We start from the raw sequence: 13,836 nt of genomic DNA on the forward strand, positions 1-13,836 counted from the left end.
CATAAATCTTCATTAAAAATTACTGCTCCAGTCAGTATCAATAAGCATGTTCCGAGAATAGAGAATCGAAAATTGAAATGAATTAGGTTGCTCATGATGCTCTCCAGTCACGTTTTAATTTAACATGTTTGGTCTGTGGTAATGTTGACCTCTAATACATACAGGGTGATTGAGCTGTCCCTACCTTCGGCTTTCACACAAACCACGATACCTTCAAGTACCACGCGTAAGATTTCCATATCCTCTCGCTCGCTATTAGGCCTACAAAAAAATGAACGAGACCTGTTTGTTGGAAATGTGACATAGTTAAATTTTATACTGGCATTCGTTTGCACTAGACGCCGTAGTTTTCGAATTATTCGAGAAAACGTACAAAAGTTACTTTTAACGTGTTTTTCTTGAATAACTCGAAAACCGTGGTCTCCAGCGAAAAAGTATCCCAATACAAAATACAACTACATTAAATTTCCTACAAGAAGGTCCTGTTCATTTTTGCTGTACGACTAGAAGTTTGCAGGTAGCGAGCGATAGAAAATGAAAATATCATTCACGGTTTTTAAAGGCGTTGTGGGTTGCGCAAACACATAGGTAGGGACAGTCGAAAAAATTTCAAGGAACACTGTGTTAGCTCTGTAAGAGGCGTTCTCGTATGTTAACACAATTGAAAACCTAGCGAAGAGTCTAAAAGCTGCACAGCGGTACTTAATTAAGCAAGTTTGCTTTAGATCACATTAAAAGAAAACAACTGGAAACACTGAAAAATGTCTTTTTCTTTTATGTCCGATTTGGGATATGTTCTCGAATCAAACATCACTTCTTGAAGTAGCTCAGATTCACGTTCTCACATCACAACATCTGAATGAGCTGGGAGTATTCAATTCAGTGTTAAGAACCTCAGCATGTATGCCAAACGTACTGTAGCAGTTCATTCATTCAAAAAATAAGTCTCCAGCTCAGCGAAACAGACAGACAACTAAAATGTGTGCAGTGCAAACTCCCCAAGTGAGACTTTGTTCTTCCTTCACCTGGCAAATGTGCCATTACGGAGAATTCACACGCTGACCTTGTTAGCAAACTGCACTTTCCTCTCGAGGCTCAATCCTTTTAGTTTGACTGCTTTTAACGCCTGCCTGGGAAGTCCTCCTGGTGCTACGTTACACAATAAGATGAAGCAATATTGAGACAGTCGGCTTCGAGCTACGTTCAACTTACGAGCACCAGACCCCAGATAAGGAAGATAAGGAACCGAATGCCGGGATGAAGCCAGTTTCTACAACCGTGAGGAACTGACTATAGCAGACATCCAGGTGAAATGTTGGTCCTATTTAACATTTAAGTAAGCCAGCATACGAAATCCAGTCTCATTTCACTCCTTCAGCCCGTCGCCTACCGAGAGGCCGCCCGTGGATGCAATAGAGGCTCACACCAAACACAATGGTCCTCCAGAGGCGACACTGTGTGGCTGCTCTAAGTCAGTTCACGTTAAGAAAAAAAAAATTAAGAAATCACACAAAATGATGTTATTTTCCCCATCCTGTTAATACAAGTCCATTATAGGTAAACGTTTTAACAAAAAACATCGAGGATGCCTGTAGATGCATCACGTGTCAGTGTGACATGTGAACACAGAGGGAGCCTACAGCTGCAGATTAGTTACCTCACAACGTAATTAGAAATAAAAGATGTAGCTGTAAAAATTAGTAAACCATAAACGAGGAGAAAGGAAACGATCACGTATACATATACAGTTTAATACACTATTTATTTTGTAGGCAGAGCCATATGTTTCAGTTTTCTTTACTCCTTTCAAATCTTCAGACCTAGCGTGAGTTTCAGAAAACTTCAAGTAACTCTCTTGCCATCTCTTTCGCACTTTTATATTTCTGTCACCTTTCCCCTCGTGTAACTGTATCTCCTGCTACTGGACCATGAAATTGTACTAATATTTTCTTTTTATTGCTCCCTAGAGAACGCTGAACAAAATATTATACCAGATTTCCTGTACACTCTTGTCAGTTGTATCAAGAAATACAAATTAATGCGTAGTACTGCATGAAATCTACAGCAAGCATCGTTAGATGCCACAACTGAGACCAAGTTTAAATTGATAGTACGTCACCAGTCCGGGTTCGTTTTACATACCACGTTCATCGGCTGTCTACTTTTCATCAACAAGCAGTCCGCCCCTGGTAACTGAATGTTCAGCTCGACGGAATGTCATACCTAACGGCCCGGGTTCGATTCCCGGCTGGGTCGGAGATTTTCTCCAGTCAGTTACTGGGTGTTGTGTTGTCCTAATCATCATCATTTCATCCCCATCAACACACAAGTCGCCGAAGTGGCGTCAACTCGAAAGATTTGCACCAGGCGAATGGTCTACCCGACGGGAGGCCCTAGCCACACAGCATTTCCATTTCCATCAACAAGCAGTATGTGACTGTATCTGTATTACGAATACGTCATCAAAAGGCAGCCTGTTCTACACAGACTGGAGCTTGTGACCGTCGGCCAGAGATGAAGCTCGGCTCAGTCTACTGGCAACCTCGTGGATGGCAGTCAACGTGTTAAATTTGGAAGAAATGTTCCATAAAAATGGCTCTGAGCACTATGGGACTTAACATCTGTGGTCATCAGTCCCCTAGAACTTAAACCTAACTAGCTAACCTAGGACATCACACACATCCATGCTCGAGGCAGGATTCGAACCTGCGACCGTAGCTGTCAAGCGGTTCCAGACTGAAGCGCCTAGAACCGCAAGGCCACACCGGCCGGCTGAATGTTCCAAGATTTGAAACATTTTGAAACATTTTAAATACTCGTATTTACAATGCTAACCCCGTGTTATTTGGATACATAAAGAAGAGTATCTAAATTACGAGGGACTTTCAGTAAGTTAATGCAACACACTTCTTTTCTCGGCCAATTTCGGTTGGAAAAATAAGGACTGTCATAGTGACTGTCTTCTTCAACACTGAGGGGGTTATTCTATTTGATGTGATCCCTCACGGTGCAACAACCAACTCTCAATTGTATTGCACTACGCTGAGGAAACTGAGGAAACAATTTCAACGTGTTCGCCACCACAGAAATGCAAACGAACTTCTCTTTTTCCATAATAACACAAATCCTCAGAAAACTTCATTAGATTGTTCTTCTTGTCCACCATACAGACCGAATCTTGCACATTCCGAGTTCCATCTGTTTGACTCAATGAATGATGCACTCCGCGTGAATTGGTACGTGGATGATGGGGAGGTTATTGATGCAGCAAGACGTTGGCTCTGACGTCGACTAGTAGAGAGGTGCCATGCGGGAGCACAGGCACTGCCAGTAAGATGATATAAGGTCGTCGCATTAAACGGAAATTTTGGTGAGAACTAGGGTTTTGCAGTCAAAAGAGTGGAATATAGTATGGTGTATTGGAATCCCTAATAAAACCAACCAGCACTCAGGGGAAAAAAAGTGTTGTATTACTTACTGAACTGCCCTCGTTCTTAAATGTTTAGACTACCCTCAATTTAGAGCTGATTACCGTAACGCAACTATAACCTCTAATTTCTTGACGCAATAATTTACCAACAGCCGTACGTATTGTGGACATTTATTTTATTTTATGAACTTCTATGTGCAGTTTCGGCATTACATTGATGCCATCTTCAGGCCCCATTCGTCATAGTCGTAAAATCGCTATACATGGAATGAGCCATATAACTGGATCCAGGCGCCTGGCCACCAAGAGCTGTTGCAGGACGATTGATTCACGGATCCAGTTATATGTCTCCTTCCGTGTATAGCTATTTTACGACAATGACGAATGGGGTCTGAAGATGGCATCAATGTAATACCGAAACTGGTAGCACATAGAAGTTCATAAAATAAAATAAATTTCTATAATACATACGGCTGTTGGTAAATTACTGCATCAAGAAGTTGATGCCAGCCGTCGTCCCACGATCCGTAATGGATCAACGAAGATAACTTCTAATGTTCGTATACCTCAAGACTAGATTTTGAACCCCGAAACGCCTCTTTTGAAACTAATCGAAGAAGTTTGATTCCCATCTACACACACCCGATTTTTATAGGGGCCTCTACAGGCACATTAGCCCTAAAGCAACAATACTTGATTTAAAAATTGTGGAAGTTATCCTAATGTTCGTCTTCGGGATCGAGTGGTCGAGCCTCTACTTCCTAGGCGTAAATTATTTCAAAAGACTATTAAAATTTACGCAGGAAACCGAGGTGCCGGTCGCCGGGAGCCGATACTAGCAACAGTACTTCACAGTCCGATTGGAGTCGAGGCAGCGGGGACGCATAACAACACTGCTCGCAGCACATTAAGAAGTGGACTGGTATTCGTCAAAATACTGAGCCGAAAAGCGGTATCAATAACCTGACTAAACACGTGGAAGTACGCCATTTAGCGATGTGTTACATTATGATAAATTCGTTAAACTCGTAAACGGAAATAATAGTAGGAACGACTGTTGAACTTGCAGAGGAAGATCAGCCGCATTGCAGCCCACCTGCTTTTTCTGTATGTTGTTCACTCAGGCTCAGCGGAAAACTCCAGGGAGGATAATAGCTCGGCCCACGCGGCTGTGGCAGAGTCGGAGTGGACGGGCTGTCCGCTGCGGGCTGCCGCAGGCGTTCAGGCAGCAGAATTCCCCGCGCGTTGCGGCAGTCTCGCCTCGCCATCTGTCCCGCGCTCACCGGTCGCTCTGCCCGAACCGCAGCCGTGATCTCTCCGTGACATTTCACACCGATCCACTCTGCTGTCCTCCGCGTCACAACGTTAAAATTAATGATACGCTCTGTCCCCAAGTACGCTAGCGGCCTAGCGAGGTCTCCAGAAAATAACCAAATGGCAATGAAACGCCGCGTCTCGCTTCAGCAGCAGCTGGCGCGCTGCGCTCGTTTCCATACTTGGGCGACACAGCAGTCTGCGGCCAACAGGTCACTGGCGCGTCGCAACAGCTGTCCGCTGCCCTCGCTCTCACATATACTGTCGATTAAATATTGCTGTTTCTCACCCATCTGTGGAAACTACAAGTCTCTATAACCTGTCAAAAATCATTTGAGTTACGCTGGGCGCTCGGGACGGCTAAACCTCCATCATTAAGTCAGTTAATGAGACATGTATGTATTGTATATACGACTTTTTTATGTGGCACTGTCTGAAGTTGTCATACGTTTCTTTCCCTCTCGAGCCTTACATACAATATCACATACGCTTTGTATACACTGAAATGTCACTACCGAAGCGAGTCGGCTGCAAGCCGCAAGCATCGGCTCCCAGTCATCTAGGACGTGTTTCTTCCCTAACTCCTTTATCAACTATGGTTATAAAATGACTGACTTACATTTCTCACGCATCACCGGTCAGCCCCTGTCAAGATTGGTTAGTGGACAACTAAACCGCCATGGACCGTACACAGTACAACAATAAACTTTCTTTATGTTCATAACGAATTATGAGTACATATCACTATTTAACGCCCCACACCTCTACTATCTTCACCAGCCTTGCTCTCCACCTGAAGACCATGGCAGGAAAACCCGAAAGTCGTACATGCAACACATATATGTCTTATTAACTGACGTAAATCGACGTGATGATGAAGATATAACCCTCCGGGAGGTTTAGTGGAAGTAAAATAAATTGTCCCCCATTACAGGAAACTTGTTTCAACCGGTACACATAGTAAAGTAAGTAAAGCTGTGAGGACGGGGCGTGGGTCGTGCTTGGGTAGCTCAGTTGATAGAGCACTTGCTCGCGAAAGGCAAAGGTCCTAAGATCGAGTCTCGGTCCGGCACACAGTTTTAATCTGCCAGGAAGTTTCATATCAGCGCATACTCCGCTGCAGAATAAAAATCTCATTCTGGTACACATAGTAGCCACGGTGAAGTATAAATTTAAATGTTCGCAATTAAATTCCTCAGCCACATTCGTGTTCTGCAAGACGCCATACAGTGCATGCCGTAGGCTACGTGGTCAACCAAAATTAACCTTCACCACTCCCCTTCCCCCTCTTTTTCATATTCCTTTCGTAGCAATTACGAAGGGAGGTGAATTTTCCATACCTCCCTCTATAAGTATCATGCTTGAACGAAGGCTGTCGGAAAGGCTCTCCACTATACACAATGTCTGTCTTGCAGCGTCTTCCGCTACATTTCTGGGAAGTTGCCTAAAAAAAAGCGCCACCCCAGACGAAGCGCATAGTGTTCTTTTCTATTCCTCCCTTTAATCCAACATGCTAAGCGCCCGGACCGATAAACGGAGGTCATGAACCGGTCTGCAAGGTGTTTTGGAAGCAATCTCATAGCTGAATTATAGTTCCTTAAGGTTCTACTGTAAATCTTATTTGGTGTCTACCACGGACACATTTATGTCGGTGTTTCACCTGAAATCGCTTCGAATTAATCATTCTAGATGTTTGTCAGTCCTGCCGATTTCCTGTGACTCGTCACCGACCGTGTAGTCAAACCAGATCGGGAATACTTAGGCACATTAGATTCCACTTATTTATGTTTAGAGTTTTGCATAGTTGATGATCACGTTCATACATTCGAAACAATGCTCGAAAGGTGCAACAATCGTGTATACAACGTAGTCTAGGAAGAACTCGAGGTCTCCACAAAAATTTTCATCGAGGAGACTTTCCTCCAAATTTTTGGGTTAAATTGCAAACATCACCTCACTGTCTCGTCGGGAGAGACAACTGAAGGCCGCCTCCGGGGTTTAGCTGATGCTGTTATTGACTACTGATTCGGAGTAGCCGGATTCGATTCCTAGTAACCATCTCAGAGTATTCTGCAACGGAAAAGTCCGGAACGAGGTGCACTCGGCCCTGTGAAGCCAAATGAGGAGCTGCGTGATTGAATAAGTGAATTGACACTCAAGTCGTCGAATTTGCGTCAAAGGAAATGCTTGTGCCAAGATGAGAGGCTTTTTTTCACAGGTAGTTCAATATTCAATATGGGACTGAGCGGCAGTATTCATTACCCATTGATTAGAAGACACATGGTTGCAGTACGATGAGAATTTTTATATACTGATGACGGAAAGCGGTGCTGCTATGATGAACCAGCAGTGAGAGATTTTTAAGGAGCACAGGGAGAAAACTGTCTAGTTAGTTGTGGGAAATTATTGCTTTCGCATGGCTAGGCGGACACTGCTTTTGCTACAGAACCGTGACCCAGTGGCGGAAACATTAAATGGCGTCGTCAGGTTTGTTGGTGGCGGCGTTAGTGACGCCTGGAAACCTCCCGCCTTGTTCTGCGGTCCGAACCTATCAGCGCGGAACGACTGTGGTTCCCTGGCCTTGACACAGCGCAGATCGCGAACCTCCACCGCAGGCTTCAATCATTTCTGTTCACGGCTGTCGCTGTTTCCCAACAAGATGATACCAGCATTGTCTATGTATCTTATATTTGCCATTTTGCAGCGAGACTTTAATTCAGTTTGGGTTATATGGATGCGTTGGCGTCTAGTCGACTGCACATTGAATGCTAATTAATTACTACCTCCGTGGCAGTCGTAATGAGATCTCATAATGTTGTGGCACTCGATATGGAAGCAATTCATTCGAACTTTACTTACGATAGAAATTTTTACCGACTGCACAAGGCGGCTAGGAAGAAGATTGACGGTGAACATTTTCTGGCCACCAGATTCTCCACAGAAGTCTGGAATTTAATTCAAAGTTGTTTGCAGTCAATTGCGGATAACGTCATAATCCGTCAACCAAACATAAGCGTAAAAACGGTCGGCTGTGGGTTGACACAAGCTCCACTCTTATTTTCATTTCATAGCAATACGATCACAAGACAACACCGCTCAAATATCGTCTCTACAAGTCGCAAATTTTCTGTGTTCTTCTTTGGTACAGAATTAGACTACTGTCCAATTCCGGTTTTGTGACTCACTCTATCCTTCATTTTTCGTCCCATGGTCTAGATTTGTCATTAGTTCATACAGTTTTCCCTCTTCTCTACTTTGTGTTTCCTGTATTCGTACGTTACATACACGGGTTTAATGTTATAATCTCATTAACATCAATATCATCATCATCATCATCATCATCATCTTGCGGGTATTCTACGGCTGCGCCGTTTCTCGCTTCCCGTGTTCCACTCCCTCTGATAACGCCAGTCTCCTTCTTGCAATTCTCTGGCAGTCACCGCGATCCGGACGTCTCGACTCCAGCTCCTCCTATGTCGTCCACGCTTTCTTCTCCCTGCTGAGATCCACTGTCACAGTTTCTTTGGTCATCGACTATCGTCCATCCATCATCTACATCTTGTAACACGCCCGTGAATACACTACGAAGAGGCACTTTGAAATTGTTACTTGCGAAGGTTAAGTATCAAAGGCTACCGCCACGGAGATCCGTTTCTCTTTTCCCGTGAGGTTTTCCGACGCGTGCAGATCGTCAATGGGTTCGAGTCAGCCTTTTAATGCAAACAGAAAATTTGCTTGAATAAATGAGCAACGACGCTGACCGACAAACCGTCGAAAAGGCGGTGTATCGATAGACTTCCTCAGCTACAAGAAACTTATTTATATATGTAGTACAGTATGGAGCCTTACAGTATAGGGCTTTTTCAGCGTTTTATGCGCGAACGTGAATCGAGTAAAGTGATCTGATGGTTCAAGAGACTGGAGTCATATACGGGACGACGTGGATTTATGTGCCTGTCCGTGTCGACTATATTTACGTTTCCCAAATCGCTTCAGACGAATGCTCCAATGATTTTACGAATAGCGTCTGTATACACCGAGCTCAGCCTAGACTCTGTTTTTAATCACGTCAGTACCATCAAAAGTCTTAACAAAATACACTTCCAGCCACATTAATGCGGCCGTCAAAAGCCTCAATAACCACCTATTGCAGTCCGCACTGCTGCAACACGTGCGGGAAGGAAGTCAGTGAGGTTCTGGACGGCACAGACAATAATATCGAACCAAACCGATTATAGCGCCGTGGCCAATTGCAGTAAATTACTCGGCTGAGGATCCATGGCACCAGCAGCCCGATCGAGAAGGCCCCACCCATTCGCGATTGGGTTTTAATCTGAGGGGTTTGGAGGCCAGAGGAGTAAGGTAAACTCATCCTGGTGTTCTTATGACCACGCACGTACACCTGGCCCTGCGTGAGACTTTCCATTGTCCTGTTGGTAGATGCCATCATGACGAGGAAAAGCAAACTGGAACTCATCTATGCCCGAGGCAGGATTCGAACCTGAGACCGTAGCGGTAGCGTGGATCCAGACTGAAGCGCCTAGAACCACTCGGCCACACGGGCCGGCCATGGACATGGTCCCTAAGTACAAACGTATAGTTGTTTTGATCCACTATGCCTTTCAGAATGACGAGATCATCCACGTAATGCCATGAAAACATTCCTCAGACAGCAACCCTTTGGAAGATTGCTGCAGTGTGTTTGCCTTCAGACGTTTCACGCCATACACGCCAACGACCGTCCGTCCGATGGAGCGTAAAACGTGACTCGTCTTGAAAAGGCCATGTGTCGCAACTCAGTGGAAATCCAGAAGCGGTATGGGCGTGCAAATTACAGCTTTCGTTGCCGACGAACCGCAGTCAGCATGGCTGCATGTACGTGGCGCCTGCTGCAGAGGGCTGTGCGCCGCAACGTTCGCTGAGGAGACACTGTTGCCAGCACCTCAGTTCACCTGGATGGTCAGTTGCTCAAGAGTTGCACGTCTGTTCACATGTACGAGGGGCGTTTGACAAGTCAGTGCAAAAATAAAAACTACTTATGTGTTTGGGGTAGACCTTTTTTATTTTTCGACATAGTCTCTTTTTAGACTTATACACTTCGTCCAACGCTGTTCCAATTTGTTGATCCCTTCCGAATAATAGGAACTGTCCAAGTCTGCAAAATGGCTATTAGTTGCTGCAACCCCCTCCTCGTCCGAATAAAATCTTTGTTCCGCCAGCCATTTCTTCAAATTGGAGAACAAACAGTAGTCCGAGGGAGCCAAGCCTGGAGAATAGGAGGGATGTGAAACGAATTGGAATCCCATTTCCATTAATTTTGCGACCACAACTGCTGAGCTGTGTAGTGGTGCATTGTCGTGACGGAAAAGGACTTTTTTGCGGTCCAGTCGCCGGCGTTTTTCTTGTAGCTTGGTATTCAAACGGTCCAATAACGATGGATAATATTCACCTATAATAGTTTTAACTTTTTCCAGATAGTCGATGAGGATTATCCCTTGCGAATCCCGAAAGACAGTCGCCATAATCTTTCCGGCCGAAGGAATGGTCTTCACCTTTTTTGGTGCAGATTCTCCCTTGGTAGCCCATTGTTTAGATTGTTGTTTGGTTCAGAAGTATAGTAATGTATCCATGTTTCATCCACAGTGACTAAACGATGCTTAAAGTCCTGCATATTCTTCCTGAACAGCTGCAAACCATCCTTGCAACACTTCACACGGTTCCGTTTATTGTCAAGCGTGAGCAATCGCGGAACCCATCTTGCGGATAGCTTTTTCATGTCCAAATGTTTATGCAAAATATTATGTACCCGTTCCTTCGAGATGCCCACGGCACTAGGAATCTCACGCACCTTATCTCTTCCTTCATCCATCACCATATCATGAATTTTATCAATGATTTCTGGAGTCGTAACCTACAGAGGGGGCCCAGAATGTTGAGCATCACTTGTGCCCATATGGCCACTCCGAAAATTTTGAAACCACTTATAAACTGTTCTAATCGAAGGTGCAGAGTCAGCGTAATGTTTATCAAGCTTCTCTTTAGACTCCTGAGGCGTTTTGCCTGTCAGAAAGTAATGTTTAATCACCACACGAAATTCTTCTTCATCCACTTTTTGACAATCACTCGACTTCCTTGATTCACACAAATGCCAAACACAAACAAATAGACCAATGTGGCTGAAACTTGGTGTGCGTCCTTTCCAAAGATGCTACTAACTAAACACGACCTCGATACGTGCTCCAGTGGTGCCATCTCTCGAACTTTGCACGAACTTCTCAAGCGCCCCTCGTACGTATACCGCAGCCGTCGTTGAGCCCTGTCATCTACGCCCCGCCGTGCACCGCAGTTGCCTCGGCGCCGGTTTTGGACAGCGACACTTTGCCACGCGAACATTTTACAGACCTAGCCGTTTAGAAAACACTCCCACCTTTGGCCTGAAAGCTAATGATCATGCCGTTTTGGGTGTCAGATAAATAGCTCCGTTTCCGCATTATGATAACGACTGAACTCTTTTTCCGCGTCCCCATCCCACTCCCAGCACACTTTATATGCCCTACTGGCCATTAAAATTGCTACATCAAGAAGAAATGAAGATGATAAACGGGTATTCTCATTGGACAAATATATTACACTATAACTAGCATGTGATTACATTTTCACGCAATTTGGGTGCGTAGATCCTGAGAAATCAGTACCCAGAACAACCATCTCTGGCCGTAATAACGGCCTTGATACGCCTGGGCATTGAGTAAAACAGAGTTTGGATGGCGTGTACAGGTACAGCTGCCCATGCAACTTCAACACGATACCACAGTTCATCAAGAGTAGTGACTGGCGTATTGTGACGAGCTAGTTGCTCGGCCACCATTGCCCAGACGTTGTCAATTGGTGAGAGATCTGCAGAATGTACTGTCCAGGGCAGCAGTCAAACATTTTCTGTATCCAGAAAAGCCCGTACAGGACTTGCAACATGCGGTCGTGCATTATCCTGCTGAAATGTAGGGTTTCACGGGGATCGAATGAAGGGTAGAGCCACGGGTCGTAACACATCTGAAATGTAACGTCCACTGTTCAAAGTGCCGTCGATGCGAACAAGAGGTGACCGAGACGTGTAACCAATGGCACCCCATACCATCACGCCGGGTGATACGCCAGTATGGCGATGACGAATACAAAAATGGTTCAAATGGCTCTGAGCACTATGGGACTTAACATCTGTGGTCATCAGTCCCCTAGAACTTAGAACTACTTAAACCTAACTAACCTAAGGACATCACACACATCCATGCCTGAGGCAGGATTCGAACCTGCGACCGTAGTAGTCGCGCGGTTCCGGACTGAGCGCCTGAACCGCGAGACCACCGCGGCCGGCGATGACGAATACACGCTTCCAATGTGCGTTCATCACGGTGTCGCCAAACACGGATGCGACCATCATGATGCTGTAAACAGAACCTGAATTCATACGAAAAGCTGACGTATTGCCATTCGTGCAGCCAGATTCGTCTTTGAGTACACCATCGCAGGCGCTCCTGTCTGTGATGCAACGTCAGGGGTAACCACAGGCATGGTCTCCGAGCTGATAGTCCATGCTGCTGCAAACGTCGTCGAACTGTTCGTGCAGATGGTTGTTGTCTTGCAAACGTCCCCATCTGTTGACTCAGGGATCGAGACGTGGCTGCACGAACCGTTACAGCCATGCGGATAAGATGCCTGTCATCTCGACTGCTAGTGATACGAGGCCGTTGGGATCCAGCACGGCGTTCCGTATTACCCTCCTGAACCCACCGATTCCATATTCTGCTAACAGTCATTGGATCTCGACCAACGCGAGCACCAATGTCGCGATACGATGAAACGCAATCGCGATAGGCTACAATCCGACCTTTATCAAAGTCGGAAACGTGATGGTACGCATTTCTCCTCCTTACACGAGGCATCACAACAACGTTTCACCAGGTAACGCCAGTCAACTGCTGTTTGTGTATGAGAAATCGGTTGGAAACTTTCCTCATGTCAGCACGTTGTAGGTGTCGCCACCGGCGCCAACCTTGTGTGAATGCTCTGAAGAGCTTCTTCTTCTTGTCGGTTTAATTTCGCGTCTGTAGCACGTCATCTTCGTGGTGTAGCAGTTTTAGTGGCCAGTAGTGTATCCTCGGCTGCTATGAGTGGTTATCGCACGTTGACGTCGAACATAGGTGGTGGTTACAATAATGTGACTGTACCGTGTAATTTCTGTTATTTGATCCAAATTTACTGGTGTGGACATTCGCAGATGCTACTGTCTCACTCGCTTTTGCACATTCCTCCGTATTTGGGTGTACGTTTCCGATGCTTGTTTGTATATGAACTAAAATAATTCGCCTCTCAACGGTATTTTGTCCCTTTACAACACGACTAGGCAACGCTAACTCCTCGAAATACCTCAGATTGGAGGTGTTATAAATGCAGCAGAGATATGTTGAAGCTAATGAACGTGCGGTAATTTACACGAATCCTTACATACTTCTCTCGAGCAATGCCGCCGTCTCCCTCAGTACGGCAGTTAGTCACGCGGCTCGCACAGCGCCTGCAGCTTAATCCGCCAGAGCAAGCAGATCTCCTCCTGTGCGCTTGGCGCTTTTTTTCCGGACAGCCGATGCCGACGCTGGCCCGAGTTATACAACCACAGCGTCGCTACGTGAACGGCGGGTGAACAGAGGCCCAACTGTGGCGACCAAAGAAACCGCGCAGTTGCGGGAGTGGAGGGCTTTCTTTGTCGCCCCATTATTCGCCTGGCCTTGCCCTTGAGAGGGGTTCCAGCCGGTGGCTCTGGTCCGGCGCTGCAGACACATTAAGATACCCATCGGCGGCCCGCCCGCTGCCGACGGCTCGGACCGTGTCTTTTCTCGAAGCGCACGACCGCGCAGCCGCCCACGTTACCGGGACAGAAGCTGCTGTCTCGCTGTCCACGAGAGGCTTCACCTCGCCTCTGGTACCTGCGTGTCCAGTCTGAGGCTTCGTTTCGTGGTTACGAAGTCAAATACATGCATGGTGCATCAGAATTAGTAGTGAAAGCTGACACGGGTGAGGCGCGATAGAACACCGATCCA

The 13,836-nt window shown here is 45.9% G+C and overlaps 1 long non-coding RNA gene across 1 annotated transcript in view; it reads left to right on the forward strand.

Moving 5' to 3' along the window:
* Positions 1–13,836, forward strand: part of LOC124615247 — an 811,296-nt gene that overhangs the window by 47,474 nt on the left and 749,986 nt on the right. The gene's annotated exons all lie outside the window — the stretch shown is intronic.

The sequence above is a fragment of the Schistocerca americana genome, chromosome 1 (assembly GCF_021461395.2).
Source record: "Schistocerca americana isolate TAMUIC-IGC-003095 chromosome 1, iqSchAmer2.1, whole genome shotgun sequence".
NCBI lineage: Eukaryota > Metazoa > Arthropoda > Insecta > Orthoptera > Acrididae > Schistocerca > Schistocerca americana.